Below are 14,802 nucleotides of genomic sequence, written 5' to 3'. Positions count from 1 at the left end.
TGGACGTAGCCAGGCTCCTCTGCTTCTCACTGCAGGTCTGCGTGTCTGCTGGGGGGCCCTCTCATGGTTCTCGTGCTCCTGCCTTGTCCTAGTGGGATAGGTGAGCATGTTCTTTTCATGGGGATAGAAGAAAACAAAAGGGAAATGTGAAAATGCACAAGCCAATGTCACACTGGAATTTCCACCTCATTGTGTTGGCTAAAGCAAGTCACATTTATCAAACATCCAGCCACAGACTCAAGTCAGGGTGTGGCAAAAATCCCATAGTAAAGTTTATGACTCCATCTCAGGGATTCTCAGCCTTGGCACTACTGACCTTTCAGGCCAGGTAATTCTTTCTTGTGGGTGGCTGTCCTATGATTTATTGCATGTTTAACAGCATCCCTGGCCTCACTGTACTAGATGTCAGTCACACCTCCACAATTGTGACAACCAAAAATGTCTCCAGACATTGCCAAATGTGCCCCAGTGGGTAAAATTGATCCCTGGTTGGGAACCGTTATTCTGTAAGGATGGGGGAAGAATTGGGTACAATAGTAAAGTCTTTCACTGTGAGGATTGTGATATTATTGATCTTATATTGTTTTCCAAAGGATTACATTCAATTGCTGCTATTTTCATATGTTTAATAAATGCTGGCTTCTATTATGATATAGCCGTATATAATGTCGTCATTAAAAATTAGATTTTTGAAGAATTTCTAATATTGTGGGAAATGTGTAAATATGTTTTTAAGTGAAAAAGAAAGGATATAAAATGATATACGCATCAAGAAGACAAGTTTGTAAATAATAAAAATATAATGTAAATATAAATACATAGGAAAAAGAATAGATGGATATACAGCAAACTGTTAAAAGGTGATTTTCTATTGTTTAGAAAACAAGTTTTACACACAAACACACAGTTCAAATTTTGTTTAAGTTGCTTCTACCTGACCCTTCTCTCCTTCCCAAATATTTCCTTAAAATAAGGAAAGCCCTTTAAAAAATCACTCTATTTACCTTGATGCTTCAGAGAAGTATTGTTATAGGTGGTCGGTTGGTAAATATTTGTGGCTGGTGACTTCATTTGTTGCAGTAAAAAACACTTCTAAAGGCAAGAATAAATTAAATTTGGGGCTAGTTTTAAAATATAAAAATATTAAGTACTGGAGATTTTGTGGGGAGCTAGACTTATCTACTGCAGCTGGAATTACAAATGGCTACAGTCTTTCTAGAAGGCAATTAGTCAATCTTTTAAAACGTTCAGACATAACATTTCCATTTCTTAGTATATCTCTCAACTAAATCATCCAGTGATGTATAGAAAAACTGTTAAGTAAAGATGTTCAATAAAGAATTGTACCTACAGCCCAAATCACAACGAATGACCAGTGATAGAGGGATGTGATAAAATATTCTACAGCCAATAAAAGTTTTGTTTGCAAAATTATTTAAAGATATTGGGAAACACTCATCATTCATGGGTATGGAAGAACTCTAATTTCCCCCCAGCACCCATATATTTAGTCATCCTTCATGCGGTAATGGACCGCCACCTGCACTCAGTTGTAGCAAGGCACCTGGTTCCCACCAGCCTCACAATTCTGTGAACAGAAATGAGCAACTTGAGAGTCACATCCATGAAAAGAAAGGAACTGCTTGCCCTCCGTCTCCTCTCCACGCGCAGGTGTGGAACGCAGATGTGGTGCTGTGGGCAAGACAGAGACCTGGGTCCCAGGATAACTCATAAACACAGACAACTTCCATGACCCTAACTCCTTATTTTGTGAGAGAAAACTCAATCTATTTTACAATTCTGTACTTTGGTTTGGGGTCTTTTGTAACAGTAGCTTAGTCTGATCATAAAAACCAACAAACAAACGAACAAAACATAAATTGAGACCAGAAGTAATATCCTGCAGGGATATAAAAAACACAAACTATATCATTTTAACGACTCTGTGATCTTTTAACAATTGTGTTAAAATGGATTGTGTTTCAAATCGATCCTTTAGTCATTGTGTGATGGGCAGCAAGGAAACAGGTATTGCAAGCTGAAAAGCGGGTGACCTTTGTCAAACTGTAGCAAAACATTTGGCGAAACTGGTCACTGTAATAACTTTGAAGGCAAGTTACATGCTCACGAGGCCTGGCGCTTGGGGAAACAGTGAGACAAAATCAGAATGTTGTTTCTGTTGGCTGCTCTTTGCAGCTTTTATAGGAGGGAGCAGTGAAGAGAGAGAGGAACATTGGCAAGAATTTGCCAGCTTGCCAGCAGAGAGGGAAGGAAATACAGTTTGGGTAAGGATGTCCCCTGCGTTTGGGATTGCCATCTGAAGTGACTCGTCCTCCAGTAATTTAGGTCTCATGGAGCTGGGGAGTTGAAGTGCGTCAGAACATAAACAGGAAGAGATAACACTGTGTCAGGAGTCTTCCTTCTGGGCCGGCTGTTAAGGACCCATAGGAGCCAATCCACTGGCCAATATAGAATTAAGTGGATTGTCGTCTCACTCAAGCCTGTTATTTCAAATGGCCTCAAAGTTCCTGCTGAATTAGAGAGCAAATAGTCCAAGCATAGAGATGAGAAAGCAAATGAGTGTTCGGAAACCGAAGATTTATGCAGACAAGATCTTTGGCTAGCCTTACAGTACATGTTCATGGAAAGGACGGGTAGCAAATCGTCTGGAAAACTGCTAAGAATTTTGAAAGAATTATGTGATCAAAGAACCCACAAACCTGGCCTGCAAAAGCTGTAATTTCCTGATCCCTAAAGCAACCCCCAGGAGAGTTGTGAACCCCCAAGTAAGGCATGGTCTCCTCCACTCACTTTTGTTGTGGTCATAGAAGTTAATGGACTAGCAGAGTCTCGGAGAGGTCAGCGGACAAAGGACTTTCTCCCAGAGAGGAGAACTAATGCCTGTAAGACCAAGGAATTTCCTTCATTGGCTGTGGCAGGGACTTGTCACAGTTCCTTCCCAGTAAGATTTCATTGTTCTTAGAGACTGTAACGATTCTTTCTCCCACTCACCCTTTTCCTAAATGGTTACTTTTCATTGCTGCTCCTGTTTGACTCCACTGTTGAACAGTAAATATAGGGAAGGTGTCAGAAAATAACATGTCTATTGGTGGCAAAATTCCCAGATCTAGGCACCTCCAGCTCTGATGGAAAAGACTTGATGACACTCAGAAATCTTGAACTGTGAGTTGGGTACAGTAACTGGATGGTTCTTTAGGCTGTCTCCTTGGTGAAGGAGTGGGTATATTGCATGTGTGGTTAAGAGGGCACAGATGATGAGTAACTGGGGGATTTGAGGCAAAGGCTGGCAATTGTTCCCAGTATCCATTTTCTCCTTTCATTTAGTAATAAGCTCTCCCATGCTGGAGTTTTGCAAGATATATGGCTGGGCAACTTTTCCCAGTCTCCCTTGGAACTAAGTGTCGCTCTGTGGTTGAATTTTGGCAAACGGCAAATGGGCAGAAAAAAAGTAGCTAACTTTCAGGGCACATCTTTAAAAGAGGAAGGCTGCTCGTCTTCCATCTTGTCTGTATCTCCGTCCCTTTGGCTGGAATGTGACGGGGGGCTGTCGGGCCTGCTTCACTCACAAGGACTAGAGCTATGCCTTGGCATGTGCAACAAGATGGCACGGAGCTTGTCCCTGGGCAGCTTTGGAGCACAGCTGCCCAAGACCCTGCAAACCCTCTCCCCCTCTGCATCTCTCCGTGAGAGAGAAGAAAGCTTCTATCCTGATGGAACCACTTTATTTTGGGATCTCTTTGTAATAGTAGTTTCAATCTACCCTAAAAACTCAGTTGTTCAGGTAGAAAAACAAACAAAAACCTAAGATGTGCATTATGATCTCAAATTTCTTTTTGAAAAAAGTAGGTATGCAGAGAAAAAACCCTGTGAAGCTAAGTATCAAAACATTTACTCCTGGGTAGTGATAGCATGAATAATTATATTTTCTTTGTTTTTCTTCCACATTTTCCACTGTTTTACTTTGCATACACCTTATTTTTATAAGGAAGCAGACACAAATATAGGCTATTTTTAAAAAAGATAAAGAACCACGACCCCTCATTTCTCTCCCTCACACTTAAATACTAATATTTTCTCCAACAGCTGTTTTTTCAAATCTATGAGCATTAGACCAAATAAATGCCCTGAGAAGCTCTAAGTGCTTTTTCTTATCTTTTAATGCCAGAAGACCTGTTCCATACTTGGTTGACACCTATCAGCTCACTCCAAATTTCATGGAAAAACTAGAAGAATAATTACTAGCTGATTACCACAGCTTAAGAAAGGGCCCTCATACAGCTGTGAAAGCGCCCTAAGACTAACAGAGGGGGCAGTGACAGCAGGGACAAGTGGCCTGCATTTCGTTTCTCTTCAGAAGCCTCTTTGGGAACCGTGCCTATAATACTTTATACATGGTTGTTAAGATTGCTCTTGAGAAGAGTTTTTATAATCTGTCCCAAATCCTCTTTATCTCTTCCTACATCCAACCACCCAACAGATAAATCTATTCTAGGTTAAATGGCCTCTTTACTTCCTCCCGTTCGCGGTGCCCATATGGCCGTGATTCTAGTGTAGGCCACTTGGGTCTCTCACTGATGGCCTCCTGCCTCTCATCCTTCCTCTTTTCAGTGCAGTCTCTACTCTGAACTCAGAGCTGTCCTGTTAGAAGGCATCTGGTTTCATCACTGCTCTATTTAAGGGTTTTCTATTGCTTTTATGGTCAAGTCTAATGACTCCCGGATGCTTCATGATCCAAGCAGTGCCTACATCTCCAGTCACGATTCCCCACCAGCTCCACCCCTGCCAACACACCCTACCTGGTACTCAGGGATTCAGCTACACTGAATGTCTCTTGTATTCATAGATTTTAATTTTTAGAGCAGTTTTAGGTTTAGGGGAAAATTGAGCAGAACATAATGAGAGTTCCCATACTGCCCCTAACCACAACCCCCAACCCATACTTTCTGCTATTATTAACATTTCACATTAGTGTGGTACATTTTTACAGTTGACGAGCCAACATTGTTACATTATCATTAGTAAAAGTCCACAGCTTACATTATGGTTCATGCTTTATGTTGTACGTTCTGTGGGTTTTGACAAAAGGACCAGTATCCACCATTAAATTATTGTACAGAATAGTTTCACTGACCTGAAAGTCCTGCTCTCCTCCTATTCATCCTCCTCCGCCCCCGTCCCCAGCCCCCGGCAACCCCTGAACTTTTCCTGTCTCCACAGTTTTGCTCTTTCCAGATGTCATTAGGCCATACGGTGTGTAGCCCTTTTCAGATTAGTTTCTATCATTTACTGCCATGCATTTAAGGTTCTCCATGTCTTTTCAAGGCTTGATAGCTCATGCCTTTTTATTGCTGAAAAATATACCATATTGTTCCATATTGTTGTACCACAGTGTTTATCCATTTACGTATTGAAGGACATCTTGGTTCCTTTTAGTCGTTTGGGGTGATTATGAATAAACCTTCTGTAACTATTCATATGTAGGGTTTTTAGACATATTTTTAACCAATGAATGTCTTTTTGTTCCTTAAATGTCCTTTAATTGGGCCCCTTATCTGGCCTTCCCAACATGCTTCCATCTTTTGCAACCTGAGTCACTCTTCTTCAGTCGTCAGGTTGTAACCCAGAAATCACTTCTCCCAGGAAGTCTGTCCTAACGCCTCCATCCTCCCACCTCCCAGGGGTTAGATAGCTCTCCCATGTGCTTCTGCAACATGCTATTCTCCCACTAGCGTTGCATCTATTGTCCTAAACAGGAAATGTATGTTTATTTCTCTGTGTCCTGCACTAGACTTAAAAGCTTAGTTTTGTTGTAATTAAAAATAAATCCTGTAATAATATTGACCATCAGTGGGTACTGTGTTGCATCTGTGTGTAGCTATGTGGCGTGCAGGGCACAGTTTATTCCAAGTAAGAGATACAGAATCCAGCAGACCAACGAAGTGGCATCAAAGTAGTTCCAGTGCTTCCTGGAACTTGTGTGAACTTGTTCTCTTGGTCAAGACAACAATAGTTATGTTTTAACAGCAACCTGAGGCGAAAGGGCTGCCAGGTGACTAGTATGGCAATTGTGGCTATACTCTCATTGGATGCTGTGACACAGCGAGATAATCTAGTATTGATCATACCTGAATGATTGTTGACTTAATCAGTGCAGTTATAACTCTCAAATTCCTCTAAGTCACCTCCAAATATGTAACAAACACACAAGGTGTTGAAACTTCCTGTCTCAGCCTGACTAATCGGCAATTCTTTGTGTTGGTTTGGAGTACATATTTTGGAGTCAAATAGCCCAGACTTGCCTCTCTTCCAACTACTTATTACATTGAGCATTGGTTTCATCTTCTCCCATCCTTTTGTGTTTTTCTGAGGATTAAATGATACAATGCATCTGAAGCATTTTGCAGCACACCTGGCACATAGTAAATGGTAGATCTCAAAAAGTATTGATTACTGAGTGAGCGTGTGAGTGAATGAAATGGAATGGAGTCACACCAAAGTTCAGATGCCTTAGGAAGTTCCCTTTAGGCCTTGAAAACTCTGTGGTCTAGTTGGTTACCATCTCTTCTCAACTCGATCAGTTTAAGCAAATCACTGAAAACTTTAGGATTTTTCTTTTCCACATTTAGAAACAAGGATGAGTCTCTTTTCCCAGCTCTCCAGGAATCCTTATGAGTGGAGTAGATCAGTAGTATTGCGCTCCTGTGAAGATACTTTATAAGAATAAAAATATCTGCAAGATTTCTTTTTAGGGTCACTCCACACAGCTCTACACAGCTCCACATTCCTCACAGCTGTCCAGAATGCTTGCGTTTTGGACCCGACAAAGCTGCAGGTGTAAATATGCTGTACATGCACATCTAGACATCATACCAAATGCATAAACTTCTCATATGTTGTCCTTAGTCCTTTCATCAACAATTTTAGTTTCAGCCCTGTCAGACTCAATTGCAGACAGACTAGTTCTGGATCAAGCAGCAATAAATCACTGATAAGCATGAAGGAATCTGGTTTTCTTCCAAGAACCTGGTTTCAATTCCTGTCTTAGCACGTGCCCCCAAACTGGCATATTTCAGTGCACCGCCAAAAAAGGGTAATATATCAGAAAGTCAATTGGCTTCTGACCTGCATCCAGTGATGAAATCTCTGCCTCTAATGACTTTCATTTGAAGCTTGAAGAAGAGAATAAATGTGGACAGAAAATGCAATAACAGAAAGATTGGCCATGCAAGAGAATTCCTTCTCAACCCTCTTGAATAGTTTAGTTATCTCTCTCCTCATGCTGGCCATTCAGAGCAGGTAAACTATACATTGCAACTTCTTTAGGTTCAGTGCTTCTGGCTTCTTCCTCTTGTTTACTGGGGCAGAAGAGAATTTAAAAGGCTGTGCAGCTGCCTCTGTTAGATAAATGTCTATATAGACTATATAAGGATTAGTCATGTTGTGAGTTACCGTATTTTGCCATGTATAATGTGTACATTTTGGCCCAAATTTGTGAGGGAAAAATAAGGATGTGTATTATTCATGGACAGTACTAATTCCATATCTATATAAAAGTTTTTGATTCTTTTATTTATGCTTATGAGTGTAACTCTAGAAATTAATAACAATATCCGTATGCAAAATAATACCCTGGAATATGATAATCAGTTTTGTTGAACTTAACACGAACTCACAAAAGTAATTTCAGCCAATGATTCAATGAAATGAAATGAAGAGGGACGTCCTGTTGTCCCAGAGCGACTCTGACTCGGTAAGACAGGTGATGCCAACTTTATTCTCACAGGGTGAACAGCGTGTTGTTTCTCTTCGTACACTTAGACCAGAGCTAGCAATCTAGCTGATATTTTTACAAAAATTATTGGGCAGTCCCTTGGAAAATTAAAATGAAAGATTTTTTTACCCTGAAAGTTTGGACCCAAAACTTGGGTGCACATTATACATGGAGAAATACGGTATTCTAAACCTAGAAAAGCTTTTCCTTGCTCTTGACCAGCTTCCTTTCCTTCCATTAATAGTAATGCGTTTAAAGAAGAGAAAGAGTACTTCCAACTCATTTATATTAGAAAAAAAAGTCCTTAAGACAAATTGGCTAAAATCATAGGGCAATTCGAAATGGCAGATGAAATTTAGGTGGCACTTAGCTGTCCTGATATGTTCCTGATCAAATGTCACTGTGTCTGAGAGTTTGCTGGGCAAAGCCTGTATAAGTCATAAAACTGAGGAGATAGGGAGGCCAGACAGCTTCTGTGAGTTTCCCCAGTATAACAGTTCCAGTTATAAAAGGGTTAGGCCCAAACAACTTTATAGGTATTTATGTCCTTAATAACATCATGTTAGAAAAGTGATAGAAAAAAAAATGACAGATGTTAGACAAAAAATAGTACACATACATTAAAAGCCAAATAATATTTTCATTTCATTCTTAAATAACCACAATGACTTACTAATAGGATGTGTATGCCTGTGAGCGTACTACATAACTTCTTAAACCTGTGAATCAGATTGAACAAAACCACCCTCATTTCCTGTTGCATATTGATTTCCACCTGATTTTTTTTTAATCACAGCAAGGACCAAAAAACAAGTAGTATTAAGATATAGCATTATCAGTGACATCAGCATCATGGTGGCAAAAAGTTCCTCCTTTTAAAAAACAAAATAGACATCGAGCCACGAACACAAGTGCCCTTGTAGGTGTAGTGGGATCTAGCACTGTACCCCCAGAAATCTGGGTGGAGTCTCACCCACCTGTGCATCTGGTGATAGGCAGACAGACCTTGGTAAGGGCTGTGGGACCTGGGGAGCCAGAAAACCTGCCTAGACCTATCTCGCTGCAGACAGGAATAAACCTGGTGAGTGCTGACCTGGGCAGATATATAAGCAGGAGAGAGAACTTGCAGAAGTCCAGCCATCTGGACTAGAGAGCTCAGCCATACACACACATACATATGTGTGTGTTTTGTCACAGCAGAGGTGATTCCCAGCCCCAAGAAATATTGCACAGGGTTGATTATCCGGCGGTGTGAATCTCACCCTCTAGGGAAAGGATAGCAGAGAATGAGTGCCTGGCTGCTCCAACTGTGCTGGTCATGGCTGGAGAAACCCAGTTCTCTCCAGAAGCACCCATATCCCATATGCAAGAACTCCATGAGTGGGGGGGGGGGAAGGAGGAGATTGGGGGAAAGGCAAATAAGGGACATGGTTCCTGCTGACCATGCTAGCAGGAAGTCCACCCCTGAACCTCTGGCAGAACCACATTTGGGGAGCTCCCTACTGGTTCTGTGAGCACCCCCGACATCCTGCAGGCAATCCCTTGCCCCCCCCCACTCCCTGTGGCCGACTCCTTGCACCTGTTCCCATGTTGGTGGTGAGCGTGAGCTCTGGTGGACAGGTAGCATGCTCAAAAAACAGGCCACAGTCTGTGGGCGAGGGAGCAACCACAAAGTTGAGCTATAGCGGCATCTTCTGGAAAACAAACAGAAGATTCCAGTAGCCAGCCTGGTGACTCCTAAGAGCCAGACAAGACATAATACTTAAGAATCTGCCACAAGAGGGAGCAAGAAGAGTGGAGCAGGTGTGCACACAAAGGACAGATAAAATCCCGGATGTTAACAATACCGTGGAAAAGAGTACCCCATTGAAGACAATTAGCAAGAATTTAAGGAGGTGGCTGCTACTTCAAATGTAAAAGCAGCAACGTAAAACTAGATAAAACATGAAAAACGAAGAAAACATGCCATCACTAAAAGAAAATAACAATTCTCCAATAACTGAGCTCAAAGGCACAGAATTTTGCGATGTAGCTGATAAAGAATCCAATATATCTCTTTTGAAGACATTCAATAGCTGCAAGAAGACTGAAAAAGACAATTTAATGAAATCTAAAATAACATGATCAAAATAATTTTGTTTGTTTTTTCCCCCGAGGAGATAAAAATCATAAAAAAGAATAAATCATAGATTCTGGAGCTGAAAACTCAGCGAATGAAATGAAAAAAAAAAAATGCTATAGAGTGCATTTGCTGTAGAGGAAATGGAAGATAGAATTAGTAAGTTAGAGGATAGATTTTGAAATAACCCAGTAAGAGAACAAAGAAAAAAAGAATGAAAAACAGCAATTAAAGCCTACATAATCTATAGGATTTCATCAAAAGAACAAATATTTGAATAATCAGTATATAGAAGGAGAAGAGAGGAGGAAGGGGAAGACTATCTATTTAAAGAAATAATAACTGAGAACTTCCTAAACTTGAGGACAGAATTGAACATCAAAGCATCAAAGTTCACAAAGCTAATAGATTACCCTATATTCTCAATGCAAAATACCTCCTCCAAAACATTATGTTAAAACTGTCAATTTCAGTTGACAGAGAAAGAATTCTAAAAGCAGCCAGGGAAAAAGAGATGGTAACCTATAAAGAAATCCCTCATTAGGCCATCAGTAAATTCCTCGGAAGAAACCCTACAGGCCAGGAAAAAGTGGAGTGACATATTAAAAGTATTGAAAGAAAAACATTACCAGCCAAGAATACTCTATCCACAAAGTTATCCTTCAGATATGAAGGAGAAATAGACTTCTAGACAAACAGAAACTTAGGAATTTCATTATGCTAGACTTGTGTTGCAAAAAATGCTTAAAGGAGTTCAAGCTGAAATGAAAAGATGCTAATCAGTGATGTTAAAATATACAAAAGTATACTACACATTGGCAAAGGTAATTATACAGTCAGACCTAGAAAACTCTAAATCTGTAATAGACTATTGTGCTAATGAATAAACTGTGGTATAAAGATCAAAGCAAAGATTATTAATGAGTTAATGAAATCACAATATAAAAAGAAGTAAATAATGACATCAAAAATATAAAAAGTGGGGAGTAAAAGGGTAAAGCTTTTGTAGGTGATTGAAGTGAAGCTGCTGTCCGCTTAAAATGGTCTGTTTTATCTATGACATGTCTTATGTAAGTCTCATGGTAACCACAAAGCAAAAACCTAGAGCAGATGCACAGAAGATAAAGAAAAAGGAAGCAGAGCATACCACCATAGAAAACCACCAATTTACAAAGGTAGGCAGAAACAGAGGGAGAAAGAAACAATGGAAATACAAAACAACCAGAAAACAATTAATAAGATTGCATTAGTAAGTCTTCCTATATCAATAATCACTCTAAAAATAAGTGGATTGCATTCTTTACTCAAAAGGCACATAGTAGCTGGATGATTTAAAAAAAAAAAAGACCAACTATATGATGATTACAAGATACTGACTTCAGCTTTAGAGACACATGTCAGCTCAAAGTAAAGGGATAAAAAAAGATATTTAATACAAATGGAAACCTAAAGTGAGCAGGGGTAGCTATATTTACATGAGAAAAAATAGCTTTAAGATAAAAATGGTAACAACAGACAAAGTCATTATTTTATAATAAAGGGATCAATTCATCAAGAAGATATAACAATTATAAATACATACACACCCAACATCAGAGCACCAAAGTATAAATAAATACTAACAGATCTGAAGGGAGAAACAGACAATACCATATAAAACGATACAATAACAGTAGGGAACTTTAATACCCCAATCTTCAGCAATGGATAGATCAACCAGACAGAAAATCAAATGGGAAACAATGGACTTGAACCATACCTTAGACCAAATGGACCTAACAGTCAATCATAGAGCATTTCATCCAACAGAAGTAGAATATACATTCTGCTCAAGTACACAAGGAGCATTCTTCTGGATAGACCATATAATAAGACACAAAACAAGTCTCAGAAATTTAAGAAGATGAAATAATACAAAGTATCTTTTCTGACCACAATGGTATAAAACTAGAAATCAACAAGAAGAGAGCATGAAAATCTACAAATATGTAGACATTAAACATCACACTCCTGAACAAGCAATGTATCAAAGAAGAAATTCAAAGCAAAGGAAAAAGTATCTCAAAACAAATAAAAATATAAACACAACGTACAAAACCTAGGGGATGCTGCAAAAGTAGCTCTGAGAGAGAATTTTATAGTGGTAAATGCATGTATTAAGAAATTAGAAAGATGTCAAATAAACACCCTAACTTCGCATCTCAAGGAACTGGAAAAAGAAGAATAAACTAAGCCCACAGTTAAGAGAAAAAAGGAAATAAAAAAGATCAGAGTTCACATAAATGAAATAGAGAGCAGAAAAACAATTATATATATATATATATATATATATATATATATATATCTCAACAAAACTAATGAGCTAGTTTTTTGAAAAGACGAACAAAATTTACAAATCTTTAGCTAGAGAAACTAAGTGGGAAAAGAAGAGGATATTCAAATAAATAAAATCAGAAATGAAAGAGGAGACTTTACAACTGATACTACAGAAATACATAGGATCATAAGAGAATGCTATGAACAGTTATATGCCAGTGAATTAGATAACCTAGAAAAAATTGATAAGTTCCTAGAAACATGCAACCTACCAAGACTAAATCAGAAAGAAATAGAAAAGCTGGATAGACCAATAATGAGTAATGAAATTGAATCAGTAATCAGAAACCTCCCAACACAGATAGGCCCAGGAACAGAAGGCTTCACTGGTGAATTTTGCCAAACATTTAAAGAAAAATTAATACCAATTCTTTTGAAATGCTCCCCCAAAATTGAAGAGGACGAAATGCTTCCAAACTAATTTTACAAGGCCAGCATTACCCTGATACCAAAGCCAGATAAAGACACTGCAAGAAAAGAAAACTGTAGAACAATATTCCTGATGAATATAGATACAAAAATTCTCCACAAAATATTAGCAAATGATATACAACAACACATTAAAAAGATTATACACCATGGCCAGGTGGGATTTATCCCTGGAATGCAAGGATGTTTCAACGTATGCAAATGAATAATCATGATGCAGCACATTCATAAGATGAAAGACAAAAAATATATGACTATTTCAATAGATGCATAAAAAAAGCATTTGACAAAATAGAACATCCTTTCATGATTAAAACTCTCAACAAATTGGGTATAGAAGGAACACATTTCAATGTAATAAAGGCCATACATGACAAACCCACAGCTAACATACTCACTAGTGAAAGATTAAAAGCTTTTCCTCTGAGATCAGGAACAAGACAAGGGTGCCCATTCTCACCACTGGTATTTAACATACTGCTGGAAGTCCTAGCTAGAACATTAGGCAAGATAAAGAAATAAAAGGCATCCAAAGGAAAAAGTATAACTATCAGTATTTGCAGATGACAGAAAAGTCTAGAGACGCAACCAAAAAACTGGGAACTAATCATCAATTCAATAAAGTGACAGGATGTAAAATCAACATACAGAAATCAGTTTCATTTCTACACACCAACAACAAAACATCTCAAAAAGATAAAGAAGATGATTGCATTCACAATAGCATCAAAAACAATAAAATACTTAGGAATAAATGTCACCAAGGAAATGGAAGATCTGTACAATGGAAACTACAAGACTCTGATGAAAGAAATTGAAGGAGACACAAGCAAGTGGAAAGGTCTCTTGTGTTCACGGATTGGAAGAATTAATATTGTTAAAGTGTCCATACTACCTAAAGCCATCTAGAGATTCTGTGCAATCTCTTTCAAAATTCCAATGACACTTTTTCACAGAAACAGAAAAAACAAGCCTAACATTTGTATAGAACCATGAAAGACCCTGAGTAGCCCAAGCAATCATGAAAAAGAAGAAAAAATGGGAGGCATAACACTTCCTGATTTCAAACTATACTACAAAGCTATAATAATTAAAACATTATATAGACACGTAGACCAACAGAACAGAATTGAGAGCCCAGAAATTAACCCCCGCACTAATATTTGACAAGGGAACCAAGGACACTCAGTGCATAAAGGAGAGCATCTTCAATAAATTAGGTTGGGAAAAATGGATAGCCACAGGTGGAAAAATAAAATTGGACCCAATGTTACATCACTCACAAAAATTAACTGGATCTGGATTAAAGACTTAAACATAAGACCTGATGCCATAAAACTCCTAGAAGAAAACATAGGGAAGAAACTCCTTGCATTGAACTAGGCAATGATTTCTTAGATATGATACCAAAAGCATAAGCAACCAATGCAAAAATCAACAAGTGGGACTACCAAAAAAGCTTCTGGACAACAAAAGAAACAATACAAAAAGCAACTCATAGAATGGGAGAAAATATTTGCAAACCAGATATCAGATAAGGGGTTAATATTAAAAAAAAAAATAAAGAATTCATACAACTCAGTAACCAACCAACCAAACAATCCAATTAAAAAATGGGCAAAGAAACAAAATAGACATTTTCCCAAAGAAGATACGGGGAAAGGTCATTTAAGGGTACAAACTGAGTAGATAAATAAGTCCCGGAATGCTAATGCCCATCAGTGATGACAGTCTACAATATTGTATTACAAACTTCGAAGTTGTTAAAAGACTAGATCGTAATTGCTCCCACTGCAGAAAAATGATTACTATGTGACGTGATAGAGGTGTTAGCTAATCCTATGGTGGTAACCATACGGCAATATATCAATGTATCAAATCAGCATATTGTAAACCTTAAACTTATACAATGTTGTAGGTCCATTATCGTTTCATAAAAATAATATAGCATTATGGCAATGGGGTAGCACAATTAAAGATGAAACTGCAATTACCTTGAGCGAGTAGGTTTTGCAGTGTCCAGCAGAAGCTGAGGATTGCTGGGTTCCCTTACAAATTTTTAAACAGTGGCACCCCTGTGACTTCA

The sequence above is a fragment of the Rhinolophus sinicus genome, linkage group LG04 (genome assembly GCF_036562045.2).
Source record: "Rhinolophus sinicus isolate RSC01 linkage group LG04, ASM3656204v1, whole genome shotgun sequence".
Taxonomy (NCBI): domain Eukaryota; kingdom Metazoa; phylum Chordata; class Mammalia; order Chiroptera; family Rhinolophidae; genus Rhinolophus; species Rhinolophus sinicus.
This window is presented reverse-complemented; position numbering follows the sequence as displayed.